At 41.2% G+C, this 18,484-nt stretch overlaps 1 protein-coding gene across 1 annotated transcript in view; it reads right to left on the bottom strand.

The window, feature by feature from the left end:
- The window catches only part of PLEKHG7 (pleckstrin homology and RhoGEF domain containing G7), a 355,229-nt gene extending 345,528 nt beyond the window's left edge, over positions 1–9,701 (bottom strand). The window contains exon 1 of the mRNA XM_063927631.1: positions 9,572–9,701. The gene's annotated coding sequence lies outside the window, so the exon portion shown is untranslated. The remainder of the gene's footprint in view (positions 1–9,571) is intronic.
- Positions 9,702–18,484: the final 8,783 nt, after the last annotated feature.

Genomic DNA, 18,484 nt, shown 5'->3' on the forward strand with positions numbered 1-18,484 from the left:
GCGACCTTGGTGCGCCTCTTTTTTTCTTTGCATCATGTGCTGTTTGGGGACTATTTTTTTGAAGTGCCATCCTACCTGACACTGCAGTGCCACTCCTAGATGGGCCAGGTGTTTGTGTTGGCCACTTGTGTCGCTTAGCTTAGTCACACAGCGACCTTGGTGCGCCTCTTTTTTTCTTTGCATCATGTGCTGTTTGGGGACTATTTTTTTGAAGTGCCATCCTGCCTGACACTGCAGTGCTACTCCTAGATGGGCCAGGTGTTTGTGTCGGCCACATGTGTCGCTTAGCTTAGCCATCCAGCGACCTCGGTGCAAATTTTAGGACTAAAAACAATATTGTGAGGTGTGAGGTGTTCAGAATAGACTGGAAATGAGTGTAAATTATGGTTATTGAGGTTAATAAAACTATGGGATCAAAATGACCCCCAAATTCTATGTTTTAAGCTGTTTTTTAGGGTTTTTTGTAAAAAAACACCCGAATCCAAAACACACCCGAATCCGACAAAAAAATTTCGGTGAGGTTTTGCCAAAACGCGTCCGAATCCAAAACACGGCCGCGGAACCGAATCCAAAACCAAAACACAAAACCCGAAAAATGTCCGGTGCACATCACTAAATATATACTCTCGGCGGCGCGGCACTCGGCTTTACTGGGAAGAAAGATACGGATAGCTTCTTGCTAGTCAACATTTCAATGTATTTCTTCACGTTTTCGTCAGGATGATACATACACACAAAAATAATAATAATAATAATAATAATAATAATAATAAATAAATAAAACAAACAAAATTAATTTAAAAAGACAAAAACAAAAAACAAATTATATATATATATATATATATATATATATATATACACACACACATACATATATATATATATATATATATATATATATATATATATATATATATATATATATATATATAGTACTACAATAACTCCGGCACTCCACTAAATGAGCTGAAACTTGAAATACTTGCTCCTGTGCCCTCCATCAGGAGAGTTGCCCCAGAATCATAGCAAAGAAACAGGCGGCACTCGAAGTCAGCAAAAACAAAGTTTGTATTAAACAAAAGAGCATTGACGTTTCGGGGACGTGCTCCCCTTCCTCAGAACAATTTAACACTGTGCAAATCAAACAATAAATACCCACTTACCCCATGGACCTCCCCCACCAGTTTGCGTCCCCAGTCACGTTGCCTGCAAACTCCGACCTGCACTCCCAGCTTCCGGCCGCGGGGCGGATGTGACGTAGCAGGGCCCGGCCTGGTGACCATGGCAACCCGTTGTCCTGGCCGTCAGCAGGACTCCCGCGATGCCTCCAGCTCCCTCCAGCCGAGCGGAAGTGACATCCCGGAGTTCGGCTCGTGACCATGGAGACACTGTGTAAACAAAATATAAACAGAGCAAATATAAAATAATTAAGTGAAAAAACATTAGACATTATTTATAAACATGGCAATTAAGCTGTTCCACATACTATTAAATTTGATAGTATGTGGAACAGCTTAATTGTCATGTTTATAAATAATGTCTAATGTTTTTTCACTTAATTATTTTATATTTGCTCTGTTTATATTTTGTTTACACAGTGTCTCCATGGTCACGAGCCGAACTCCGGGACGTCACTTCCGCTCGGCTGGAGGGAGCTGGAGGCATCGCGGGAGTCCTGCTGACGGCCGGGACAACGGGTTGCCATGGTCACCAGGCCGGGCCCTGCTACGTCACATCCGCCCCGCGGCCGGAAGCTGGGAGTGCAGGTCGGAGTTTGCAGGCAACGTGACTGGGGACGCACGCTGGTGGGGGAGGCCCATGGGGTAAGTGGGTATTTATTGTTTGATTTGCACAGTGTTAAATTGTTCTGAGGAAGGGGAGCACGTCCCCGAAACGTCAACGCTCTTTTGTTTAATACAAACTTTGTTTTTGCTGACTTCGAGTGCCGCCTGTTTCTTTGCTATATATATATATATATATATATATATATATATATATAAACACACACACACACACACACACACACACACACACACACACACACACACACACACACACAAGAAAAAACATATTCGTAATAATGTTAAGAACATTCTTGTACCACTATACATATGTAGTGAGACACAGTGGTATCCATCTATTCCATATATGTTCCGTAGACAACAGAAAGTTAGTTAGTTATGTACTGTACATCAAAATCCATATAGAAATAAACTTCTGTGACGACAATACTGTAATAAATAGGTTGTTCATGGTGCACTTTTATAAATGGGTGTGGAAAAGAACTAAATACACAATTTTGTATATGGAAAAAAAAAAATCACATACAGTTATGTATATAATAAATCAACCATATGTGCATAGGACAATTCGTAGCCATAATAATGGCCATGCTCCTTTTGGACACTATACCACTATACACCAGACAGTCTGAACGGCGAAAACATGAAAAACCTCAGTATCTCTCTCTCTCTCCCATCATAATAAAAATGGGGATAATTAAAAAGTTACATAGTTATACAGTTATGAATCTGCAATTCCTATTTCACTTCACTGAGCTTTATATTACTTATCTACCTCTATTGTGTTATCTAAAGCTACCTTGATACTTGTGAAAATAGTGTAACCCCACAGATACTAACTACAATGTATATGTGGATCCGGGCCTATCCATCTTAAAAGGTCCGAGTCTTGGAATAAAAATCACAGTCACATTGCAGAAGATATGAAAGACAGACAAAAATAAGAATAAATATAAAAAAAAAAAAAAAATGTATATATTACAGAAATAAAGAAATGGACAATAAATTGAAAAGAAAAGATACATGTTGGAAAAAGGAATATATCCATTATAAAGAAGGAATATGTAAAGGTCATACGAGTCTAAAGCGCTGTTTATCAATCTGTTTTTGTAAATTACATTATGGTGTAATAAATTATTAATAAACAACCTATTCAATTCATAAGGATGAATAGGCCTATACATTTTGTGGAGAAGTTTTTCTATGTAATATTATGTTTGCTATATAATCCCTTATGGGGGAAAAATAAATAAATAAAAAGGTAATTTAAACGAAAAGAAGATAGTGAAGAGAACGGAAAATAAGCTAAATAATCATCCATAGAATGGACAGCTTCAAAGGTCTATTTCAATATGTTCGTTGAGCCCCTTGGGAAACTAGGGTCCCCAGCTTATGGATCCAGTAGTTTTCTCTCACACATAATTTCCTGTATCTGTCCCCTCCTCTGGGTGTTGAGCCTATAACTTTAATACCAAGCAATTTTAGGTCCCATGGATTTCTGGAATAAAATTCCAGAAAATGTTTGGACACCCCATGTGTGTGGATACCTTTAATGATGTTACGTCTATGTCCCAGGAATCTCACTTTTAGTGGTCTGGTAGTTCTACCTACATACCTAAGATTACAACTGCATATTAGCATATAGTTAACATAAGTACTATTACAGTTGATTAATGATTTTATCTCAAAATGTCTCATCATTTAAGCCATTAAATGAATATGTGTTATTTAATAAAAAAGAACAGGTTGTGCAGATAGAGTGGCTACATCTGAAACAACCTTTAGGTTTCGCGTGTAACCACTGTAAAGGGGTGTCCCTTGCTTGTGGTTTCTTATTCCTTTTATCACTGAAAAAGCTAGGAGCCAAACGTTGTTGTAAATTGGTGGATTTCTTAAAGGTTACTGAAGGAGTATCCTTAATACAGTTCTTTAGGAGAGGATCAGTATGAAGAATCACAAAGTTATTTTCTATGATCTTCATAGATGCGTTATTATATTTAGTGATAAAATGTGGCTCATTGGAATCGAAAGAGGACTTTTTTTCTTTATAAATCAAAATATCTCTTTTTAATCTCTTTGGAGGCGGCATCAATTCAGTTGGTTAGCCCCTATTATGGAGAGAGGTCATCAATTATTTTGCTTGTATTGCATAAGTATTTATATCACTACAGTTGCAACGGAATCACCGCAATTGTCCATGGGGGATATTATTAACCCAAGCTCTGTGATGTGAGCTGTTATAATGTAAAAATAATTATAATTATCGACCTCTTTCCTATAGGTTTTTGTAATATATGATCAGCATTCACAGAGAGTGATATCAAGATAAGAAATGGACTGAGTGTCTATACAATTAGTGAATTTTAAATTAAAATCATTGTTATTAAGAAGTGAGGTGAAATCAGTGAAGGAGGAGACATTCCCATCAAAAATAAAGATCAAATCATCAATATAACTGCCATAGAAGACGAGGTCCATGTCCCCATATGTGCGCCTCCTCATAGGCGGCCATATATAGGTTGGCGAAACTGGGCGTCAACCTCATCCCCATGGCTGTACCAAGTGTCTGTAATTAAAACCCACGGTTAAAAATAAAATTGTGTGCGAGAATAAAGTGAATGGAATCCAATATAAATTTGCGTAGATTCTCAGACAGATTCGTGCTTATCCAAACACGACTTCACTGCTAAAATGCCCTCCTGGTGAGGTATATTTGAATAAAGTGCTCGCACGGCGCAAGTGACTAAAAAAACAAGTTTCTATCCATCGAATTTTCGAAATAGAATTTCAAAAAGCTCACATCGCTCTCTCTCTCTCTCTCTCTCTATATATATATATATATATATATATATATATAGGCAAACTGCTCTAATCAAACTGGTAACACTCCTCAGGTGCTGCAGGAGGGGGTTACTTCTAGACAAGAAAAACAAAATGATTTTTCCCACGCACTCTGCGGGCTGTTAGTAACAAGAACTGTATACTATATAACAGAAAATTTAGAGCTCTTCGTTACATATATTTTGCAAAAAATATGATAAGCCTCCAGGCCACTTCGCGGCCGCTCTATTACTGGAGGTCCCTAATACTAAGGGTAAGTCCAGGGCATGGCCCTGCCCAACCACCCCAGGGCAGCACACTATTGACATACTATAGTGTCAATATGTGTTAATAAAAAAGAGAAGCAGGAGCTAGATGTTAGAGAGTGATACAAAAATAAGGGTGTTAGTAAAATATTCAAAAGCGTAAAATTAGTGGAAAAATAAAAGTGTTACACAAGTGCTACCCCAATGTAGCCCAGTCACACCAAACCTGGAGGGGGAAGGAAGGAGGGGGGGTGCCACTCCGCAAAGTCAAACTAATATGTAACGAAGAGCTCTAAATTTTCTATTATATAGTATACAATTCTTGTTACTAACAGCCCGCAGAGTGAGTGGGAAAAATAATTTTGTTTTTCTAATTTAAAAAAGCGGTTGTGTCTTTGATATGAGAACATAATAAAGTGGCATGTGGCTGTAAAAAAAAAAAAAATTCTATAAAGCGAGATAAATTAGCTGTGAGGGACCCAACACCAGAAATAATAGGTTTACCCGAGGTGTTTCAAGTTTTTTGTGAATTTTGGGAAGGTGATAATATGTAGCCGTGATGGGATGGGTAGGTATTAAATACTTTTTTTCCCTCCACTGAAATCAATCCCTTCTCTAATGCATCCTCTATCAAGATGCTTAGTATATTCAGGTATTCAGGAGTAGGGTCTGTTATTACCTTTTATTTGTCTTGGTATCCCCTAATAGTCTCTCTGCTTCTTTAAGATAATAGGCAGTGTTTTGAATAACTATACTCCCCCCCCAGCGTGTGCCTTATTCTATAGTATACCGGCAGGGTCAGGTACTGTAGATTACATTATTGCTCTAGATCAAACAAGGAAGTGGGTGGGTACCTACCACATAAATAGGTTTAAAAAAATATGTCACCAGGGAGATAGGGGTGGTGGCAATCTGCTGCCCACCTATGGATGACCCAGAGACTGACCTCATCCCTGACATTCTAGCAGCAACCAAGAGGGACCTAGGAGTGGAGTCGGTGCCCATAGGCTCACAGTTAACTGAAACCCAGGCCCAACAGATGAGGGAGGTATTGGAGGTAGACAGGCCACAATTCATGAGCAGGCCAGGGCGCACTCATGAAGTGGCCCATCATGTCAACACAGGAGAGGCTCGGCCCACTAGGGAACCCGCTTATCGGGTGAATTCTGGAGGTTCTTTATATGATCAAAAGGAGGTCGGTGAAATGCTGGTGCTTGGTGTTATTGTACCGTCCCATAGTCCCTGGGCCACCAGCGTGGTCTTAGTGCCCAAGAAGGATGGCAGTACATGCTTCTGAATGGACTAGAGGAAGCTGAATGAGATTACAGTGACAGACGCATACCCCATGCTCTGAGTAGATGAATTGTTAAATAGGTTGAGGATGGCTCTCTATGTATGCACTCTGGCTCTTAGTAAAGGATACTGGCAGATACTCCTTAACAGGGAGGCACAGGAGAGGTCTGCATTTATAACCCCTTTGGGTTTTTTGAATTTACTGCCATGCCCTTTGGAATGAAGAATACCCCAGCCACCTTTCAGCGTACCGTAGATCACATACTGACAGGGTGTCAGAAGTTTGCCCAGGCATACTTTGATGACATATCCATTTTTAGTCAAACATGGGACGAGCATCTGCAGCATGTGGCCCAGGTGTTAGCACGGATAAGCCAGGCAGGGTTAACAATCAGACCTGACAAATGTCAGATGGGGATGGCAGAGGTGCTGTACCTCGAACATAGGGTTGGTGGAGGCCATATTCGTCCAGAGCCAGCGAAAATTGAGGCCATCCTGAAATGGCTTTGCCCCACTAATACGTGCCTTCCTTGGAACAGCAGGGTACTACTGTAAATTTATGCCCCAGTACAGCACCATTGCCAAACCCCTGACTGACCTAACAACTAAAAAAATACACCCGACAAATTGACTGGATCCCGGAATGTGAACAGGCTTTTTCCCAGCTGAAGGACATTTTGTCCCAATCACCAGTGTTAGCAGCCCCCGACTTACGCCGGTGTTTCATTGTGCAAACAGATACCTCAGGTTGTGGAATAGGAGCTGTGTTCAGCCAAGTAGGGAAGGATGGTTTTGAAAACCCAGTTGCCTTTCTCTCCCGAAAACTTGTTGACAGTGAGATAGCCTATGCCACTACTGAAAAGGAGTGCCTGGCCATAGTCTGGGCACTCAAGAAATTGCAGCCATATGTGTGTGGGTGCGAGTTCTTAGTGGTAACAGACCACAGCCCCCTTAGTTGGTTACAGCGTGCTGCCGGAGACAATGGACGGTTGCTGAGATAGAGCTTAGCCCTACAACTTCTCTATTTCTAACAAAAAGGGTAAAAATCATGGGAACTCGGATGGCCTGTCCTGCCAGCAGGAACCAGACCCAGTGCCAAGCAAGCCAAGGAAATCCATCACTACCATTACCCAGTATGCCGGGAACAAGGACTAAAAGAGTAGAGGAAGGAATGTAAAGATATAGTCAGGGGCTAAAACTGTATTTGTGGTGTTTCAATCTTTATAGCGTTTTAAGTACTTTTATTTCTTTTGTTCCATTATCTATCTGGCTTGTGTCACTATTACCCCATGTGTGTGTTCATTCGTTAGCCTTTATATTGTGAACTATGATCTTACTCAGGTAAATACAGGTGGGCTGTGATCTGGCACATAGTGCTCTCATGTTATGTTATTGTAGGAGGATGCTATTCTGTGTATGAGGCTACAAGGTATCATGGATAAGCCTGTTTAACCCATCTATTATCCTTGTATGGTCACACAGGAAATAAACATGAAGGACAGGTAATCTCTCTCTGAAGATGCTCCACCACAGGGGACAATCAGGACTTAAACCAATTTCCCTGTCATTGTTCCTTCTGTTTACTTTCCTCTTTTAAACTCTGAGCTCTGACAGACAACTCGGAGCCTGACCCAGCATGTGGTCAGCAGGAGAAGGTCAGCTGTGGGAGGGAGTAAGGAGCTACCTTAAATTGAATCCCACCAATCAGGAATCTGTGTATCCTTCCCAGGTGAGCATGGCATCATGGAATTTTGGAAGGTTTTAAAAGAGGTTGCGCAGTTCAGCTCCTGATGTTAGTTGCAGGAATTTGGCTAAGGGGTGATTCTCTGCCAGGGTACCTTGTGGAACGCATCACTAGTGTTGTGTGGACTTATACGTATTTACTCCTGTGGACTAATCTGCATTCACTGCTGCGTGGACTCAGTGATAGTTCTGCTGTGTGGACCTGTTTATCTGTGGAATTGTTGTGGACCTAAATCCTCTACTGGGACTGACTATCTGGTCTACTTCCTGTGTATTGTTTCTGGTCTATATTTACCTCTGTTTCCTGGGAATTATCTACTCCTTTGTGCCGTAAGAAATAAACCATCACTTTGCTTTCGTCGGCTCGGTGTCTGAGTGATTAGAAGAACGCCGTATACTCAAAGGACGACATATCGTCCTTTGCATACACAGGTGTTCTGTGCGTGCATTGCATACACTATTCTACAGTACAATGGGGGTAATTCCAAGTTGATCGCAGCAGGAAATTTTTTAGCAGTTGGGCAAAACCATTATTTGTCTTGTGAAATGGATTAAAGGATGGATTTATTTGTCTTGTGAAATGGATTAAAGGATGGATTTATTTGTCTTGTGAAATGGATTAAAGGATGGATTTATTTGTCTTGTGAAATGGATTAAAACTCTGTTCACCTTATATTACTCTTGACTCAGTCCTTGAGTGCCGCTGCTTGCTAGGAACCGTTGGATACATCATTGTTACCAGAAGGCACCGGGGCATTAAATCTAAGGAAGGGTGAGTGCCGATCCGAAGCTATATATATATATATATATATAAAACATACACGGTTTTGTCAATTAACACATTAATAAATCCCTGGAGTGGGTCAATAACAAGCAGCTTGTCACAAGCAATAACATAAAACTGCATGTGTAAAATATACAAACAAACACAGGCCTTGCACATAATATTTCTCAGTCCTGCAGCAGATGTAACATGTGCACAGAGATTTACATATTTGGTTGATGTGTGTCCAACCTAAAATCAAAAAATTGTAGTGTAAAAAAAAAAAAAAATAAGAAAATCAAACTGTCTGACATTAGTGGGCGACATGCAAAAGCAGCCAGTATTTACCCTGCACAGAAATATATAAATGTATTCCCTCACCTTGCATTCAAAATGGTTTGTTCCAAATACAAACTTACATGCGTTATCTGCCATGCTTCCAAATCAGGCCCAATATGCACATGAATGGGAAAAGTCCACTTAAACCATCGATTGCAGAGGCTCTTAGTACTATTTAGTCAGTCTCAATGCAGCCGGCATTGTGAATCCTGGGATTGAAATACAGTGGCTTCACCAGCAAAGCAAATGTAGTCATGGAATTCCTTACCCCAAAGATAATAAAGACAGTAGTCCTCTTTGCTGTTATATATCAGGCCCGTTGGGACCAGCAGAGCAGTGAGACCAGTACTTCAGGCGCAACAGGGGTTTAGGAGCCATATCCCAAATGCTTATTGCGGGTGAGCAGCAGGCTCTTCAAGCAGAATGTGGAGGCCAATATTACATGTATTACAAGCTCCCTTCTGGGATGCTGAGTCGGCAAATACCAGCACTTCCAAAGTGTAACGGAGATTTAAGTGCTCTGTACCTTCAACACATTTCCTTACCAGCAGGGTGACATTCTCATGAAGCGGATGTCCTGTATGCTCTCAGTAGTATGGTTAAATACAAATACTTGAAACATACTTCCCAACTTGACCCTCTCCAGGAGGAACAGAATGCTCTGCTCCTGGACTTTCCGCTTAATGTATGATTGCCAGCACCTGTGCTGAAACACCTTTCTTATCCATTAACCTTTTCAAAACAGGTGATGGCAGTCACAAATCAAGGGAAAAGTCCAGGAGCAGAGCATTTTGTCCCCCCTGGAGAGGGTCATGTTGGGAGGTATGCTTGAGATGCAAGGCAATCGCCTGTGGCATAAATTGCTCATCAAGATAGTCTGTCATACCTCCCAACATGACCCTCTCCAGGAGGGACAGAATGCTCTGCTCCTGGACTTTTCTCTTCATTCTTGATTGCCAGCACCTGTGTTGAACAGGTAATTGATAAGAAAGGTGTTTCAGCACAGGTGATGGCAATCATACAGCAAGAGGGAAGTCCAGGAGCAGAGCATTCTGTCCCTCCTGGAGAGGGTCATGTTGGGAGGTATGGTCTGTGTACAGTTAGCTTTTAAAACAGGGAGAAACCTTCTGTGTTCTAATCACAGAAATAAACATTGAACTACATTTCTGTTACATAAAATAGCCAGAGATTCAGGTGGATACATAGAAACAATATTAAAGTCCAATAAGACCTGTTACATGAATAAATACGCTGACCATACTATCCCTTTAAACTGGGACACTCATGAATTACTCAGGTTCTGTGAGTGGCTTAATTCAAGCCAGCATTTCACCAGGGTACAATCAGTCCTGGTTCAAAGGCATAGTATGGTAAGCCTACAAATAAACAAAACAACTGGGATCTATATCAAATGTAAAGGCCTCCATTCATCTGCAATCAATTGGGGCAGATTGTGGATTCAGACCATAAATTGATTGGGATTGTTAAATCAGGTTGTCCAACATGTTAGAATTCACAGATCAATTGGGGCTGTAGATTGCTAGTGTATGATAACAATCAGCAGATTTTCAGACTGTCTCTAGTAAACTGATGAGCCTTTCAGGATTGGTAGATATGTATTTGCTGAAAATTATCTGTAAATCGCTGAAAAATATCTGTAATGTATGGGCGCAGATTGGTGGATTGGGGAATCTTTAAATCTTTACTCTGTTTCCCTGTTTCTAATACTGAGTGATTTAACCCCATACAGCCCATCACAGCTATACAAGGTCTACCCGTACCGTGTAGTCAAATAGCTACTATATCCCCTACGGGCAACTATACATTGTATCTTAGTGCAACAAGACTAGGGAGATATGTAACATTTTAATAATAATTTAATAAAATGGTAAACAGTATATGAAAAATTAATGATAAATAAAAATAATAATACAATAAAAAGTATATTGATTATTGTATATTTGAAAATAATATATATACCCCCTCAGTCAAATAGGTCAGCTCAGCAGACATCAGCACACATGGTCATCTATCTATCTATCTATCTATCTATCTATCTATCTATCTATCTATCTATCTATCTATCTATCTATCTATCTAGTGTGTGTATGTATGTATATATATATATATATATAATCATACTTGCCTACCTGACCCTCTCCATGAGGGAGAAAATGCTCTGTTCCTGGACTTTTCTGGTAATGTATGATTGCCATCACCTGTGGTGAAACACCTTTCTTATCAATTACCTAGCTCACCACAGGTGATGGCAATCATACATTACCAGGAAAGTCCAGGAACAGAGCATTTTCTCCCTCATGGAGAGGGTCAGGTAGGCAAGTATGATTATATATATATATATATATATATATATATATAAACAGAGGGTCAGGTAGGCAAGTATGATATGTATATTATAACCATGTCTGCTGAGCTGACCTATTTGACTGAGGGGGATATTCAGAGATGGACGCTGATTTTGATCTCGCAGAAAAATCTGCATCCACATACTCACAAGTTGCAAGTTGAGGGCCGCCCAGCATGTGTGGCGCTGACACACAATGCAATTTAATTGTGAACACATTGAATAGAGTAGACCCCTGTCTTTGTAGCCTGGCTGTATAGGCAGGGGCACCACTGCCATATTTCCATACGCAGGAAATGCAGGCAGCATCATGGGTCATTCCCAAAAACGTCCATGACACATACCTCCCAACATGACCCTCTCCAGGAGGGACACAATGCTCTGCTTCTGGATTTCCCTCTTAATGTATGATTGCCATCACCTGTGCTGAAACACCTTTCTTCTCCAGTAAACTGTTCAAAACAGGTGCAGGCGATCATAAATTAAGAGAAAAGTCTAGAAGCAGAGCATTCTGTCCCTCCTGGAGAGGGTCATGTTGGGAGGTATGATGACATGCCTGCATTTCCTGATCTCTCCCCCAACGCTGCGTCGCTGCCCCCACACACCCGTTACCTGTCAATCACCTTGTGACCGCATGATGAAGGGTTGCACTATGGCCATTGCGTGTGCGCAGACCCTTTGGATGTGGCCACTGTATGTGATTGCAGTGGCTGCGCCTAACTCTGAATAAGGCCCAGAGTGTCCACTCCTCAGGCTCTTAGTATTATTGAACGAGTGCTGCTTACCTATGTGACTGTGTCCTCAGGCTTTTAGTGTTAACATTGGCCGTCCTAGATAATCGATATAGGCAGTTAGCAAAACACTGTTTTTATTGTTATAGCGCAAAAAGTTATTGTCTAAGTGTGTAACACTGGTGCTGCCTGTAACTTTAAGTGTGTCACACTGGTGCTGAGTATTAACCCTTGCTGTAACTACACACTGGTGATTGTTTTAATGCCTCTGCCAGCAATGCAGCTCCAGCCCAGGGCGCATTATAAGGCAGCATTAACCCTTGGTGAACAGCACACTGGTGTTTTTTTTGTGTCACTGTCTACATTGCTGCCCCTATTTTGTGTCACTGTCTACATTGCTGCCTCTATATAGGGCAGCATGAACCCTTGGTGCACAGCACACTGTTTTTGTTGTTGTTGCTGCCTACATTGCAGCCGAGAGCTCCATATAGAGTGAAATTACCTCTTGGGGCACAGCACACTGATATTTTTTGTCATTACCTACATTGCAGTCCAGATTTCCTAATAGGCGGCAGCATTAACCCTTTATTGGTGCACAGTGCATACTGGTGCCTGCAAAAGGTTTTGGTGTCATTTGTGTAAAAACATAAAACTGAAATAATGTTTTTTTGTACAACTTCTTGTGTGTGTTCAATAAAGCTCAATAGGCTTTATTGAACATACACTGCTCCACTGCATTTATAAATATAAGCACTGTGAGTCCGCAGTGTGAAGTTGTCAATTGTGGAAAAACTGAATACATTTTTTTTTTTTTTTACTTTTTCTGTGTGTTCAATAAAGCCCACTAGGTGTTGTGCCCCACTGCATTAATAAATATAAGCAATGTGAGTCCACAGTGTGAAGTCATCTGCGAAGAAAACAGAAAAACATTGTTGTTTTTTGTACAACTGGTATGTGTTCAATAAAGCTCAGTAGGTGCCATCCCACTGTGTTAATAAATATAAGCACTGAGATTATATGGATCAAAGGAAGAGCAGAAGCAGCAACCAGGTACTAGTGCTGTGGCTGCTGTCAGTCATAATAGTACTACAACATCTACTAAAGGTAGTCCAGGAGGTAAAACATTTAGGAAACGGCACCTGAAATCAAAATCTTTCACAATGTTAAAAAAAGGATAGAGGTGTCACATTAAAAACTGACAAATCAATGCCCCCAAAAAGAACACTAAGGCTGAAGAACTAATTGTATTCACAAATCCCTGAGGAGAGTCTAGGGGTGTACACATTAGTGTGGACTCATGTTAGTATGTTTGAGTCTGAAATTTCTCAAACTGTACTCATAGATAAGCCTCCTTCCACCATTTTTCAACCATCTGCAAATGTGGGGATGAGCAGTACAATAAAAGATGGTGATGATGGCATAAAAGAAATTGAGGATGCTAGTGTGGAAGTGAAACAGGATGAGGGGGATTTATGTGTACTATCTGATGCTAATAAGGATGATGATGTTGATTATGTTATTTGTGTACGTCTGCCACCAGTTGCAGTTCTTTTGCGTGATAAAATAAAAAGCTATTGCAAGTTCAAAAAAGCTGTCTCATGGGTGTAAGATTATTTTTACCCATATCCTGACAACATTTGAGAAGGCATCTGCTCTATTTGTGAGGCCTAAGTTAGAAGAGGTAGGGACGTTAACCATCTAGGCATCTCCTCCATGTCATGTCATTTGCGGCAAGATCATGAATTTAAAAAAAAATATTTTTATTGAAGCATCAAGTGCCACTCACACAGACATTGTTGGGTATAATTACTGTATGTGATTATTAAAGACAGCAATAACTACAGACAATGGTATAATACATAGTGTACTTAGAGTCATCAAGACAACACAGCAATGAATCAATAGGCTCCATAATATAGAGTCCATTCCAAAAAGGTTCAGATGACATATTTAGGTAGTTAAGGCTGCATAGAATAGGTGCCTCACAGTCTCCCCCTTCACCACTCCTGGTCAAAAGAAACGCATAAAAAATTAGCTAGTAGTGTACTATGGTCACAATTATATTGCAGTATCATTGGCTGCAATTTGTAAAAGGTACCAGGACAATTTTCTGAAACTACTGTAGATTTGGGTTGAGTTCATGAAATTTATTCTATAAAATTCTAATAATTTATAATTAACACCTTCATCATCAACCTCCTCATTATTGTTGGAGATAGTCCTTCCAAAAATAGTTTTGTAGGAGCCCAAACATACCAAGCACTTCAGCCGCAAAAGTGTCAATCCCTGTTGCTGAAGTGCTTGGTTTGTTAAACTGTGCGTGTCATTTTTAATATCTAACATAAGGGTGGCTGGGAGGGACCAAGTACAATTCTATCTCGCACCACTTTTCTTTTCATAATGGGCTGTATTTCGGGGGGGGGGGGGGGGGGGTATTAAGAATGGTCTTTTTTGCATTGACATTTCTATTGGTTATAGCTATAAATCATTACTAATTTGCAACACATTTTTAAACAGATATACATGGCGTGAATTTGCGCTGCTGCTTTTTCCCTTACTTTAGCCAGTGAACCTTTGGCCAATATTGGTGAACAATGGGCCCAATATAGACCTGATTGCTGTTGTGCGAACTCACAAAACAGCTGATTACCGATCGACTGCGCATGCGTATGGATTGTAGTACACATGCATGAGGCCAAACTGCGAAAAAATCCGGCATATTTTTTTTAATTGCTAGGCGTACGCAAGTTGACAGGAAGCCGGTGTTTGGGGGTTGTAACTTGCCGTTTTCTGGGAGTGTCAGTAAAAATGCAGGCCCCTGTGTTTTCAGGGAGGGTGTGTGAGGTCAGCTACAGCCCAGATCAGCCTGTTTCTATCGCACTGTAGGAGTAGGTCTTGACCTACGCATAAACTGGAAAAATCATTTAATGGTAAGTGAGTTGTGAACGGATGTGCAGCAGACCGCCGAGTATTTATTCTGTCTGGGCCGCGACTATCTGATTGCAAATCCTCTGCAAACTCGGAGAGGGTATGAGAACAAGAAAACATGTTTTCGCACTGGGTGAGAGAGTGATAGAAAGTTTTTTATGAAAGTACGTTCCTCAAAACCAACATTTATAAATTCTATTCACTATATTGTTTAATTACAAAACTTGTTGGCGGTGTACCAAAAGGGTTTCAGTAGTATCCTACTCGCAGAGCTGGATTAAGGCTTCGGGGGGCCCGGGGTACTTAAGGCAGGGGGGCCCTAAGATGGTTTGACATCCGTTTTCAGTAAGAGGTGTGTGTAGTGGAAGTTATAAAGGTAAGGGGGCACTCTAATGTGGCATAATAGGAACTGAGGACACCGTATGTCTTAATATGAATTGGGGGTACTGTGTGGCATAATGTGTATTGGCAGCCCTACAATAATACATAATGTAACTAGGGCACTACTATGGTTCATAAAATAAACTATGGGGTATAAAATGAACTAAGGCACTACTATGTAATTATGGCATACGAAGGTGTCTCTCTAGAGCATTGGGACAGGGGCACTTTCAAAATGGTGCTATTGGGCGCACAAAGTGCAGGCTACATTCCTGCATATGAGTACTGCTGTATATACACATACACACTATAACAATACTTTATAAGACTAATAAATACTAATTAATATACATGCATATATATTATAACATATACATGTGTTAGATAGATAGATAGATAGATAGATAGATAGATAGATAGATAGATAGATAGATAGATAGATAGTATATATAGGAGGTTGGCACTTTAGCACTTATCTGTAAATTAAGCGGTACTGGAACCAGTGTCCGTCATTTCAGTTTTATTTAAAAAATAACACTGAAATGATGGACGCTGGTTCAAGTACCGCTTAATTAACAGTCTAAGTCCTAAAGTGCCACCCTACTGTTTTGTACTATTCTTTGCTTTGGCACAGCAAGCAGAGCCGGATTAAGGGGGGGCCCGGGGTGTACATACCCCGGGCCACCCTTCCTAAAAGGGCCCCCCGCCACAGATCGGAGCTCTTACCGATTTGCGGCGCTGCGCTGCATTCCCGGCTCCCGTTTGGTTGCCCTGGCAACCTAACACTTAAGCCGTGGCGCCGGCGCCGCCTATCAGTACAGGACAGCTGAGCGACGGCTCAGCTGTCCAATAGTGTGTAATGTAACAGCCTGCGGCTCAGTCACCGTCTGAGCGCGCAGGCTGTATGATAGACTGTAGTGCAGTTCTTCTCCAAGGAGAGGAACGAACACTCGCTCTCCTGTCTCCTGTGCTACAGCAGCCTGCCAGCAAAAGTAAGGCTGGCTGTATAATTATAGCTCACGTTTGTGTCTATACATATGTGCATAAATGTTATATATATATATATATATATATGTGTGTAGTATATATATGTGTGTATATATATATATATATATATACAGTCAATGGTTGGACCCCGGCATTCCGAACTGACGCCAATACTGCTCCGGTGCCTTCCCTTCAGAGCATGTCAACTCTGTGTGCATATGGAACCTTGTTGAGAGCGGCACTCAGAGACTTGGACACAAGTTTGAAGTGAAAAAACCCCGCAGGGCAATCTTTATGTGACGTTTCGGGGACTAGCCCCTTCCTCAGACAACAAGTGTGCAAAACAGCAGTGTTTAAATACATCAAACAATTATGACAAACTTACCCTCCTGTGTGCTCCCAGGCATGCCCGGCCGTCGTTCAGTAGCGGCACTTCCGGTTGCGGGATCCCCGTCGCGCCGGAAGCCGCGTCACCCGTCCGGCCTGGTTGCCATGGTAATACACCTCCAGTGTGCTTCCTGGCGTCCCTGGCCCCCGTGCTGTAGCGGTACCTCCGGCCGCGGGACCCGCGTCTCGTCGGAAATGACGTCACACGTCCGGCCTGGTTGCCTAGGCAACACTCTCTAATTACAAACGGGGCAAAGTGCAGTGTAACCAAACATTATGTTAAAAAATCATTCTGTTAAAAATCAACATTACAAGATCCTGTGAAAAAATGCATTGTGTGACAATGCCAACAATTTTAAAAAAACGATGAACAATACTGTGCAGTATAACACTCAGTTGCCCAGAGTGTTAGAATCACCCAAATCACCACAAGACACTTTCTGAGTAGAAATCTTGGGGGAGAAAATGTAAAGTGCAAGTGTTACCAGCCATTAAGATGATTGTGAAATAAAAAACTATCTTATGGTAAAAATACTTAACTAGCCTTAGGACAAAAAGACCACACAACAAAACACCTAAACTTCTAGACAATTACGCCCTCTTGTGGTAAAAAATGGAGCCTGTTAGCTAGACTATAATTAAGTACCCTTGATAAAATGGTTGATTACTTGCATGAAAGGGAATATTCACTTTAAAGAAACTGTGACAGGCCCAATGATTCATTGAGACCCTTGGGGGATAAACAATCCAACCTGAAGATCCATCGGGATTCCAGTTGAAGTAGTTTTCTCCCTCGATCCCCACCCCGGCGTGATGGAGGTATGTGATCGACAGCCTTGTATCGCAAGCTTGCCAGGTTGTGTTTATATTGAACAAAATGCCGGGCTACCGGTTGCTCACTAGTACCTGTCAGTAAGGCGTTTCTAATTGCTGACCGATGTTGGGTCAGCCTCACTTTGAGCTGGCACTCGGTCTTACCGACATAGTAAAGGCCGCAAGGACAAACCAGAATATAGACTACAAATCGGCTAGTACACGTTAAAGGCCATTTGATTGTCAAACGTTGTCCTGTGTGTGGATGGGGTACGGTGTCACCCGTTAGCAGATAGGAGCAAGTTGTACACCCCAAACATTTGAAGCATCCATTTTTTCTGGTGAGAAAATTACGGGGTGTGGGCGGTGTAAGAAAACCTGTGACATCAGTCTTAACTAACAGGTCTTTTAAATTCCTACCGCGTGAGTAGCTGGGTCTTAACCTGGTTTTCTGGAAGCATTTAAGATCTGGATCTGAACTGACCATCTGCCATAAATTTTTAGCCTGTTTTGTGATTCTAGGACTTTGTGTATTAAATTAATTTACCCAGGTAACCACCTCCTGTTTTTTATTCTTTCTCATCTTACTCTCTGGACTTTTTTGAGGAACTTGTTGTGACACATGTATGGCTTTATCTCTGGCTTTGCGTAACTCCTTAGCGCAATAGCCCCTGTCACTGAATTTTTTAATCATGGCATCAAGTTGAGTGATGGCCTGGTCGGGGTCACTATTATTTCTGCATACTCGTAAAAATTGTGAGTATGGCAGACCTCGAATTGTCGTTTTGGGATGACAACTATCTGCATGAAGGATAGTGTTGCGATCTGTAGGCTTCGCATAAAGGGAGGTGTGGATTTGTCGGTCT

This window comes from Pseudophryne corroboree, chromosome 6, assembly GCF_028390025.1.
Source record: "Pseudophryne corroboree isolate aPseCor3 chromosome 6, aPseCor3.hap2, whole genome shotgun sequence".
Classification (NCBI taxonomy): Eukaryota; Metazoa; Chordata; class Amphibia; order Anura; family Myobatrachidae; genus Pseudophryne; species Pseudophryne corroboree.